Below are 12691 nucleotides of genomic sequence, written 5' to 3' on the forward strand. Positions count from 1 at the left end.
ATTCAGCCATTAGTACTGCTAGTTCTTTTTCAGTCTTCTAATAGTGTTTTAATGCATTTATAGCCCTTTGTGCAACACAATCCCCACGTGTCAGTTTTCTTTTGGTGGGCTGATATGTGGGATTTCCTCTGACATCTGTTGATGCCCAGGCTTCCAACCAACAGAGCAGCAGCTGGCTCAGCATTCCTGGAAATTGCCATTTTTTCCTTGGGTCTCCTGCTCAACACATATATTCACACACACTGTTCTTTGAGTTCTGCTGTTAATTTTATTATAATATATTCCCAAGACTGCTCATCTTTGCTTTTCTGCCAATGCTGCTTTTGGCAATGAGCAAACGTTAGTTATTCATAAGTTCCGTTTGTGCAAGTCAATTTATTACTCAGTAGGCCTGTTATGGTCACTATGGACATGTTAGAGCCTTTCACACAAAAAGTTGCTATGTTGGATTGTGTTAGATTGGACAAACATCTAGAAGTTTCTGCTCCTTCTCAAATACCTTTAGATTTCTGTGAGAAGAAGAGATTTTTGTTTCTCTCTTTCTCTCATTACATGCATTATTTTTTACTAACCCTCATTCTGTAAGAGCAAAACATTTTATTCAAAAAAATGGAACATGAATTACAGCCTTATGAGCTGCTCTGAAATGTAGGTGCTTCCTTTAAGCTCTCGAAAGATGTTACTTCTGGGAGCAAAAACCTTATTTCTTCTCTGTGACACTTTGTTGTTCAGCTGCCTTGAAAGAGCCGTTTAAGGCGCTGATTGTTTCTGATGGTGATGGCAGTTGCTCCAGAGAAATATATGACTGTGGTTTGAAGATGAATACATGGCATAAATTATAGCACGAGTAACTTTTCTGTGATGTGTTAGGCTTCACCCATTTGTTTCACAAAGGCACATAAACAATTCTATACTGCTATTTTAAGCTGACATTACAACCGAGTCCTCATCTTTTCTTACTTACATGGCTTGCAATTACTTTTCAAATTTCTTCATAAATATTGTGTAGTCTTTATACTGTGTGTTCCTTTCCATCATTTCGGTGATTTATTGTTACTCACAGGACAGTTGTGCTTGCAGCTCCTTACGTTTGCAAACTTACTACAAAAGTGCAAATGTTTAGAATTGCGCAGATGCGACTGTGTGCTGCTTGTTGTCCTGACAACATGCATGTTTCAAATGACTGTATGCAGACACGGAGCAGTGTAGGATGCTACATATGTGGACCTTGGGAAAGGTATGGAGAAGACAAAGTTAATTATTGCCATTAAACACTGTAGAACTACCAGAAGAGGAAAAATAATCAGCTTCAATATATTTACCCTTAAAAATAAATAAATATATATATATAAATATATATATATATATATAAATAAAAAAAAAAGATATATATATATATATATATATATATATATATATATAAATTTTATTTATATATATATATCTTATAGTGATTAACCTTTATCGTGTAAGTCCTTTGTAGGTCATTAGTGTTGTAACTGTGCATATATGTGCCTGCTTCTGAAAACAATTCAGTCGTAATCTCGTAATGTTGAATTCTACCTGGCAGTTTTATTTGAGCTTAATTTCTTTTTCTTCTAATGCTGTTAGCTGGCGAGTTATGAGACAGGCATCAGCTGAAAGCACCAGGGGAAGGGCAGGTATTGGCAGTGGCATAAAAGTAGAAGGGGAGGAAAAAGAATAGCTATTGTAGCATTTATCAGTATTCTGCTAATAGTCTGCTCAGACACAACTCCAGAGTAAAACCAACGTTCATACTGCAATTTCTTTCAAAGGTTGGAGCTATCCATTTCCAGGGTTACAAGACAAAAGTCTAAATCTTCCAGATATTATAATAGAGCTGTTTTATTGAATTGTTACAAGAAGAAACCTTAGGACTTTTTCCTTAGGTATAAATATTTTAATTCAGTTCCTTTGGAGGGCATGTGAATGTAGGCAACTGACTTTCTTAGAATGCACTTCTTAAGGTAGTTGATGTCTACATGTGAAAAGAAAACCATCTGTAGCCAAATATTCTAGGCAAGTAAGAGAGGTAAGTGGCTTTTAATTTAGGGCTTGATTTTTGACCATCCAATGAAGTGTAAGAAAGGCTCCTGTTAGTTTCCATAGGTTCTTTATTGTAATTTCAGTGAAGGAAATTTTATTTTATGCAGCCAGGTGGAAGGTGAGGGATCCAAGTGCAATGTTCCCTAATGGAGGGATGGCACCAGGCCTTGCTGCATGGAGAGCTGCTCTGGCAAACCTGTGAAATCCAACTTAAGGGAAAAAAGGAAAGCAACAAAAAAGTGGGTAAGGCTCTTGTTGATGTGACATTAGCAGATCTGTGGTCTATTGCTTCTTTTCTATCTGAGGAATTAAATTAGAAACTTAGTCAATGTTTTCTTTCAAGCTGATATGCTTCAGATTTTGTCCATGGCATTCACAAAAGAGCTTTCTCCTTTTGTGCAAAGTAATTGTTAAGCAAGGAGAGGGAACTTTGGTGAACAACAGAGTATGTGAAAGACAAAATTTTATAAAGTCCAAAAATACACCTCAAAGCGGTTATATTTACCCAGAAATTTCCTTAAGAGAAAGAAGGAATTCATTAGAAAATAAAATGCTTTTCATGTACTTAAATTCTTCATTTTGATGTTACTAAAGTCAATCAGACTGTTTCAACTCTAACGTTGTGTTGGGAGGATTGCAAATGAAGAGAATCAACATTTGGAATTGAGAAAATGAGCCATAACTTTCAATTCCAGTTGAGAAAATGAATTAAAATATTTACTTATATTGAAAACCTGTATTTTCGTCCAACTACTTAAATCAATGTATTTGCTCTTCTGAGAAATCCTGTTTTCTGAAATTAAACTGTCACTGAATTTTCAGTTGGAATTTTGTTGCTGTAACTGCATAACAGAGGCAGTTAACTAGGATCACTGATAGAAACCCATTCAGTCAAAAGATTAGAACACTGAGGTGGGTACAGATTACATTAGAAAGCACTTGTCATATTCAATGTTATTGTCAGAGAAAATATGATGGGAAAAATAAGGAATACCGTATCAGTATTCTCAGTTGGAAGCTCTAGATATTATTATTTTATGGATTTTGCATCAGTCATTCTTCTATAGTCAGTCATGTATGCTTAGATTTATGCAAGCCCAGTGAGAACATTTTAGGAAAATACTAACTTCCAGTGGAGTGGTTTATCACAGTTAAAGTTAACAGTAATAATTCCGTTGCATTTTTTAAAGGCAAGTATCATTTGGAAATATATGATAACTATAAGAAGTATACAGATTTACTAGGTTTTGTTGTTCTCACTAGCTGGTCCTTGAAGGGAAATATTTTTGTGTGCACGTTTCTGTTGTCTGCTTTGTGTCAGAAAATGCATGTAAAATGCTACCAAGTCTGACACCTACTTTGTCTCCAGTGTTTTCCTTGTGTGAAAGAGTACCCAGCTGCATGGAAATAGGAACAATGCTGCTTCTTACAAGCTTCCAGCCTACTGGAGGATATTCTCAGCTGAAGTCAATGGAAAGGAGTAACTATGCTTGTTTTATGCCAGATAAATACATGCGAGAAAGTCTTAGCGCTCCATTTTGGTGACAGTTTCTGGCAAGTAAAAAGTGTAGGTGAAATCAGTTTTGTTTCCTCCCAAATATTTGTACGAGATTTTGCCATATTCCTTTTTCACCCAATTTTGTGGATGTAACTGATGCATGGTTCCCACTGTCTTGAAATCTGAAGAACAAACTTTTCACCCTCTGATAGCTGCTGTAAAAAGGAGAGACTCTTCTAATTATGAACAAAAAATGTAACATTTATCATTAAAAAGCTAAAATGGAGACTCATTTACAAGAGAATAAGCTTTGTCAAGTGCACTTTTGTATTGAAATATTTTGGAAAAATCTCTTGCTGAAGATTTTTGAAGACAGACGCATAGAAAGATAATTTCATTTTTTGACATGTTTTACCTTTGCAAAGTTACTGGGCTGTTGACAGGTACAACAAGGCGTGCTACGCTTACATGCTATTAGTGCAGTAGGCTTTGAAAAGTGTCTAATGCATTGGCATATCTGACAATTTAGGGTATTAGTTAACAGTAAGACTCAGTAAATAGAGTGAATTTTAGCTGCAACTGCTGACTTGAGCGTTCAGTCAACATCTGCAGTACAGGGCTGAACTATATGCAACAAATAATGCCATTTTATGCTGTAGAGATGGAAGCTGGCATTATTTGACGTGTATGGCTCAGTCTGAGAGCAGTGATAATTGCAATATATTGAAGTTTTGCATTGTAATAAAAATAGAGACCATTAGTGGATACCATTTATGTCATTAGTATTTAGTGTCTGCGTGTTGCAGCTTTTTTAGTGCTCGTAAAACTGTCTCTGCTTGCAGATACGTGACAGCACTGATATAAATCTAAATGTTTGGAAATCCATAAGACATAAAAGATAGATAGTAAATAGGGGCATAACACTATAGACAAAAACTTAATAATTTGGCACACAAATGTTTACATATTTGCATGTCTAATGCAGTGATTAGCATACTGGTGATCACATTTGTACTGTGGAAGACCTTGATGAAACAGACAACAACAAATAAGGTAAAACTTAAGCCTGTTGTACAAAAGCAGCAGAGAATTCTTTCAGGTTGCAAATCAGAGCTTTAATGTTGGAAGGTGCATCCGCTATGTATGTTTGGTGGGATACTGGTTTTCCTTTTTATAGATGTTATTGGTAATGACACCTGTTCCACTAACTGGTTTTACAGTTATTCCTAAGAAGTAATTATAATAAGTATAAAAGTGAGAATAAAGCAGATGGGGAGCACTGGGACTGAGATTGGATGGGATTTCTTTAACAGCAGCAGAGCCAGCCAGCATGGGGAAGATTAACCAATGTTCAGACCAAAGCAGCAGGAACTTGGTTGGCAGGAGAGCTGGCTGAGAAAGACAGCTTTGTAGTGTGGGGGTGGGACAAGTCCAGGAACACAGCCCAGGAGATTTCACTGAATCCTGAATGCCAGCCGAACATTACAGGCTGTGTTGTTTGGAATTCCCAGTGTAAGGTTTTCATTTAAGAAATCCAAGAAATTCAGAAGTCAAATCTCCATGCAGAAGTTCTCTGGGAAAGCCATCCTCTCTCCTTGATTTCAGGAGTGCCCATTTTCAGTTGTTTGAGAGGTTCCCACCATGGCTGATTTGCCTCTAAAAGAGGAGCACTTTGCTGTCTTTCTATTTATCTATGAAAGTGATGGATTTGAAGCAAGAGGTTCTGAGACTTTTCTTCTGTACCCTCTGTCTGTGTCTTCTCCAGCTCTGACCTTTACGTCCTGGAAACACACTCGAGGTTGGTTACAGAACTCATGAGGGATTTGGAACTCAAACAAATTATGCTGTACTGAGAGAACACAGAAAACAATAAAAAACATTTCAGTCATTTGGAGTGAAGGACAGGAAGCACTGTTAGAAAAAGCATCTTTCCAATTACATTTCCTTTCAGAGGAAAGTTTTATCAATGTTTTTAGTTTGATATGTGTATTAATGCTTAACATCAAGCATTAAGCAACGTTAGCTTCTGTTTCAGAAGAAAAGAAAACCTTTGAAAAATATGAATCTCTCCACTACACAATAAGCAGTGAGCAGGGTGGGAAAATTGATGGTATAAATGATGGTGGGTGTGAACATCTGCAGAAAGCTTGGGGCTCACAGTAGTACATGTTAAAGTTAAACAATTAAGTGCTTTTCTGGAGCTCAAATAGTAAGCAGAACTGAGACATAAGCCTTCAATACAGTGAATGTAAATATTTCAGTGTCTCTTACAATCTAATTATGGGAAGTGTTACAGTGGAAATCTTATTTCTCCTTTCCAAAATATATTTTTGTCTGTTTATCTGTCAAAACAAACTGAAATGTAAATCTCTACAATGTTTTCAATCTTTGAAGCATTCAGTACAGCTATTTATATTCACATAAATTCTGAAATCTTCTGAAACTTTGTAGCTCTGATTGCAGAATTCAGTGTTGCTTCTTAGCACACTGAATACTGATGGCTTTGAACACACAGTGACAATGCGGCTATGAGCACCACCCTGCTGAGAGACATTTCTAAAGGAAAAGTGAATTTTATATTGAAGGTTTTGGTTGATTTTTAGAATTAGGGGGAACATTGAAGTGCATAAAAATTGTTTAATTCTTCTGTCCTCTGCTAAATTGCTTGTTGCTTTTTTTATCCAGCAGGTACGAGAGCAGAGACCACTTTCTGAGGCCATTCTGTAGGCAAGTTTGTACTAGAACCACTAGGGGAGGGAAATCATAATACAGCTGAACAGGTGAGTTTTGAGGTGGAGATAATATATGCCTGACTGGACCTGTGCACACTTACTAAATGCACACGTAAAGGAAGCAAATATATGAGAATGATTTTTAGAGGAGTTCTTTGAATGCTATTGCATCGTAAGACAGAAGACCGTTTGGATTTCTAGCAAAAGGTGGGAAGTCTGACAAAATGCCTAACTTTAGGTAACATGTACTGGAATAATTGTACTAACTATAGTTCCCAGAAAGCCCTGTATGAAGTCTCAGTTTAGCATACTCCATTAAACAGGACATGCAGATGTGATGTTTTGAGCTGGAAATGAATGTTGAAATGGTGGTGTCTATCAGACTACATAAACAAATTTTCTGTTCTCAGTAATGTGTTTTCTCTTATTGTGTTTTCTTAGACCTATTCTTTGGGTTCACTTTTGCTCTGCTAGGTGATCCTTGCTGTAAAGTTGCTCTCTTGTACTTCCTCATATCTTGCGGGTAGACAGTGTATCATTCCTGATTCTTATGGGACAGTCAGCCTTATTAGGTTACCCAAATTGCTACAGGTCACGGCTGAGATGTATTGCTGGAATTTAATAGGAAAGCTTGCCCAATACAGACTCAGCTGTTCTTACTGCTTGTTATTGCTTTCATGAGAAGCACAGGAGATTATTGAAAGATATGTTTATAAAATATACAGTGCAGTACAGCTACACGCTAGCTTTATGCCAAATTAGGTCTTGAACTTGAATGGATTCAGGCATCTACTGCAGTGTAGATTACAGTTCTCTGTGTGACCTCACACATGTAGGTTGGCCTCCTCCTGGCTTATTTAATCCGTCTGCAAAATGAAGAAAAACAAGTACTTCAGTAAAAAAACAGGTATGCATCTGGGCCCAACTGTCCTGGGTAAATAAATTACAGATAAGGCAGTGGCTCAACTGAAGGGATAATAAAGAGGAAATGCAAGTCTCTTTGTCTTCTCCACACATTTATCATTAACCTAGTGGTGTGCTCCTTTAGATTTATTGGCTATGTTTAGTCTCACTGGACTTCCAGCAGAACAGATGTGGAGTCATTGGCTTTTCCTGCAATTCAGTACACTTGAAGCTCTGTGCGGTTTGTCTTATTGGAGGGAGCCCAGGCAGTGGGTTTTACTGACTTGTGAATGAATCAATAAAGCATGTTCCCATAGGTTTCTGAATTGTCTCATTCATTAAGAGTGGAATTGGGCAGTGGAAGATTGATTTTTGTGACAAATTGGCTATTTTTTCTTTTCCCAGCAGACCTTCATTTAGACAGTGGATTTCTGGAATCACAAAGCTCCACCAAAAATATTGTGCAGCTTTTAAACTGCAGCAAGAATTATGGTAAATAGTTTAAATGTCCCATTTCACAACACTTTTGAGAGCTCAGAATGACATGAGAGTTATCTTTAGCAATCCAAATTAGTTGACTTAAATTGGTGGAAAGGTGCTGAGCTCCCACAGCTGAGGGGTGTATCTTACAGAGTATTTGATGCATGCAAGTAAGAGATATTTGGACAGAGAAGCATTCACACAGAAGTGTTACCTATTGTGTGTAACTGAGGATCACGTCTTTGTTTATCATAATGGCTTATGACAGTTCTTGACAGTTGTGATGTGTGATATATTCTGCTTCAAATGCAGTCATGCCGTAGAAGCACTTAAGTAATTACAATTGTATAGGCATGGAACCAGTTCAATTTTTGGCAGTCATTTTAAATGTACTTATATTTTGCTTAGTAGCCATGTGTCTGTGCAACTCTGAAAGAACTTACCTTTACTGATGTGTTTCATGTGAAAATACTTTTCCTGCTTGGCACATACAGGCTACCTGGATTTCACTTAATTGAGTGACAGTATGCATTTAGGTTGTGGAATTCACAGGTAGTGTGATGTTCACCCTGGATCCTATGCTCTTAATGTGCAAATATGCATTTCCAGCATTTTGAACCAATGTTAATTTCACACACAGGCTGGGGAGAGATAGGGGCAGTGCTGCATAAGCAGCTCCCAATTTTTATTTATTTTTAAGTCCAATCAAGTAAGAATTTGGAACTGTCAAATCCTAGAGGAGCCAGGAAAAAACAGGGATAAGCGATAGTGCTGAGCCCAGACAAAAATCAGCTGAATCAAAATCAAGAGCAGCTTCAACAGTTGAACTTCTAAGCACAGTGTTTTATTAAGAACTGATAAATTGCCACACATTACTTTTTATGTTGATGCTCTTGTAAGATGTTGGCTAGCAATAAGTTGCTACAGTATTCCAAAATGAGCCTAAACCACATAGGTTATCATAACATACATTCTCATCTGCTGTGCCGACAGAAGATAATAGTATTAACCAGTAATTCTCCTGAGAGTCAGTTACTTTAATTTTCTAGTAATTACTATTTAAGAATTGATCCGTGTTACCTACATATAAAGTGTTCAGGAATCATCTGTTTGCGTGGTGCCAGCCTGAGTCTTGATTCTGCCCCGTTGTTCTCTCCTTGGGGTCAGACGTTCTTCCTAGTTGACTGTGGGAGCATGCAGAGCTATCCCCGAAGGAAGCCAATAAATATTACACGTAAAAAGAAGATATGTACACTAATAGATGCTGGTGGTGCAGTGCCTTAGGTGGGTGGTTTCTATTCCCTTTTCTCTGCTACAGAGTCATAATTTGTAGTCCTGCTTTTGCGTTGTTGTGTCGTAAGCCTTGCTGGTCCAGAACTTATTGAGAATGGGTGATCTTTGCAGGATACGGAGGTCTGGCTAAGATAACAGAAATCTGAATAATTTTCCAGAGCTTAGTAGGAGGTGGGCTTCCTTGTGTTTTAGGTGGGCATCTTTCCCTTCAAAGCAGAGTATCAGTTTTTGCCTCATACAGAGTAGGAGGCAGCAAGCTGCAGCTGTGCCCTTTGTCTCAAACAGGGCATTCCTTAGTGGGAATGAACAGCAGCTGTTTCTGAGGAGTGTTCCGAAGCAGGGTCTTAATTCTGTCTTTGATGTCTGGAGAAGAACACTGCTTTTGCCTTACAGAATTCTCTGGAGAAAGTAATAATCTAATAGCCATAATTAAGGGTCTGTCACACGAGAGACTGAGAGGAGTAAGAGACTGATTGTTATTCATTGGTGTGTTTATAGAAGAGCTTACAGCTTATACAGCTCTCACTGGAGATGAACTAAAAGCTATCACTCTGGGGACTGTTTTTGCACTACCTAAAGGTGAATTGCTGTATGCTATTTGTTTTGACTTTCACAGAATCCATTGTAAAGAAGGCTCGGAAATCAAAGATTATATTCTTTCTTACTCAAGAAAAATATCCATTAAAATTAGCGAGTATTTTGATTGAATGAGGTGGTGAAACTAGTCTGGAGTGGATGTGTTTAAAAAAGAGAAATTATTTTAAAACTTGTCTGGTTAAGTGGGAGAAAACGGAATATGTGGTAAGCTGGTTGCTTTAAAAATAGAGCTGTCTCAAAGCAATGGGCACATTCTTTCCATGTTAAACTTTTCAGCGTTTCCCTGAGAGGGCATCTCAGAAAGGAATGGACTTGGATGTGTTCAGGAGGAAGAGAACACAGCAGGTGTACTTGGTTTTGGATTCTGGTGAGTCCTTCAAGGTAAGAAGACATACTATAGACGTACGTGCGTGCGCGCTATTGCTCGCGTGTTTCTGGACGGTAGAAATGCTACGACCTCCGATGTGTCTAGCTCCCTCAAGGGACCAAATTAGGGAATGCCAAACCACGGAGCGGCAGAGAAAAGTAAAAATCATTGGCTGGCGGTGGGAGTGACAAACCGAGAAGCTCGATTGGGCTTCTCAATTGTACTTTGGAGTGTGAGGTAATAATGTGGTGGTAAAATAGATTTTTTTTTTTTTTTATTTTTTTATTTACAGAATAAGATACAAGCCTTTCAGGAAGATGGGTTTGACTCAGGCATATAATGGGAGTTAAGGTGGGAGTGACTGAGAAAAAAACGTGATGTAGGAGGTCAGACCAGAATGTTTTTACAGTTCCTTCAGCTCTTAATGTTTTAGGAAAGTTAAACTGAAACCTCTCTATGCTGGGGTTTGAATAGCACATCTCTGTAGAGCTGTAAACATCTCAAGCTCAAGGGACATTAAGGTTTTAAATGGGACCATGATATTGTCATGTCCTTTTGTTTTATACCAGAGGACAGCTGCCCTTATAATCCTTGACTGTGTAATGGAGAAGCCAAATAGTGGACATGAGCATCTAAAAAAGACACATGTCGTGGATGAAAAGGAGATTCAATGAATATTTAAAAAAAAAAAAATCAAGCTGTCACTGAAGGATGGTAATGTCTTCTGGCTTTCTTCCAGAGATCTGCAATTAAAGCCCTTGTGTAAATCCTACATGAGTGAGGGTCTGAGGGAGCAGGGGCTAAATGCTTCTTAATGAACTGGGACGAAGGTAAGTGTGATACTGACAATGTGGTCACCTTGTCCATCTAAAGCTCTTGTTCAATCCCTGATGAAATTTGAACAGTAAGGGGAAGCAAGAAATAAATCCTAGAAATTAAGAAAAAAATCTAGAAAAACTTTTACTCCTGTTCTTTCTCATCCTCCATTAAGATTCATGTGGGATCTGTGTATGTTGAGGAAATGTAAACAGAAGTGGTCCCTGATTAGTGATAAACACTGCTGCAAAGCTGTGAGGTGCAATAGGATTAAGGGCCTTCGCTGAAATTCCCTGCGATAAAGTAATGTCACTTCTTTCTGAATACAAATATTTGGTCAAGCTTGTCCTTTGGAGTGATAGTCTGTTGGAACAGAAGACCCAAACAACATTGTTGAATGTTAAGCTATTTTAATGTGGTGGGTTTTTTTGTTGTTTGTTTGTTTTTAGGCAGAAATTTCAATCATTAAAACTCTTTATTTTAACTTTTTGTATGGAGAAATAGAGCATTTCAATCCGATAGGTAATGTTAAGGAAAAAAAAAACCAAACAGATAGTTACCCAAACCAAAATTCTTTCAACGTTTCATTTTGTGGAAACGTGAAGTCCCTTCAGCATTTGTACTGTTTTGAGATTACCTTCTCACCTACCTTGAACACATTGTTACTTCCCAGTTCTGCCTTACAGGTTCGTAGTTTGGTGTAGTTCACAACTGTCACAACAACTAGCCAATGACCATGGCAATTAAATATTTTTGTGGTTTATTATCATATTCTAAATACTAAACAGACAAATATTCTCAGAGAGATCTGACAGCTGACCTGCAGACTGCACACTGCATTTGCTTGTGTATTTAAGCTCAGTATTTCCATGAAGATATAGTTCATTAATTATTATTTTATTGATGTCCAGTTGATGTCTTATCAAATATAAATCATGTTAGGGAATAATAATTTAATGGGATGAGTCAGATGAGAATCCTCCAGATAGCTTGTAATGAAGCTTCACGTTATTGATACTTCTAAGCTCATAAATTATTAAGGGTGGAAAAAAAAAAAGCAACAATTCTAAAATGAGCTATGAAAATGTTAAGTGGTGGTAAACAGACGCACAGTGTGCTGGGACTTCTGCATGATAACGTGTTGTTTGGCACTAAGCCATGTAAGTCAGAATCACTTCAATGTTTCCTGCTCTTACCAAAACATCTAATACTTCAGGAGGTATCTTCCCCTCGTATCCCATTATTATGCTGCACCATTCTGCTCACAGACATTTTGCCTTGCCTGGGAAAACTGTTAATTTAATACACTAAGCTGACCCTGGAGGCGCAGAAACGACATGGCAGCAGCAGTCTAGAGAGCTGCAGTATATCCTGCTGTTAACAGCTGGGGACACTGTGTGCTTTTCTAGACAGTTGTCTGAGAGCTCTTTAGGGAAAAGTGAGGAAGCTGGCTCTTTGACCACATTATGTCAAGGAGGATACATCCTGTCCCTTAGCATCTTTCCTCTTTTCCATGGAAGACAGATTTCCCATCTCGCTCCTCTGATTTTCTTGAAGAGTTAGTGACAAAACCATTGGTCTGCCTCCTACAAGAAAGAAAGAAATATAGGAGTAAAAACCCTTAGGTAAGAAAAGAAGGCATATACAGAAGCAGAAAATTCTCCTAAAAACAGTTCTTTTCGCAGGAGAAAAGAGGTGGTATACCATGGAAGAAATGGTACTGTCTGTTGGGAAAAACCTATTCAAAATGGCAGTCTTTGTTTTTCTTTATCAAAGTGCACTCATTTTTACTTAATATTTAACTTAACAGGTCTGGGTTTCTTTTTTTTTTTTTTTTTTTTTTTTTTTTTTTAATTAGCAAAATATAAATTATTTATGTGAGTTAAAAAAAATAAAAAAAAAAAAAAATTTTTAATAATAAAAAAAAAGCTGTTTGTA

The sequence above is a fragment of the Centrocercus urophasianus genome, unplaced genomic scaffold (assembly GCF_019232065.1).
Source record: "Centrocercus urophasianus isolate 14NV4802_14NV808 unplaced genomic scaffold, USGS_Curo_1.0 seq_2, whole genome shotgun sequence".
Classification (NCBI taxonomy): Eukaryota; Metazoa; Chordata; class Aves; order Galliformes; family Phasianidae; genus Centrocercus; species Centrocercus urophasianus.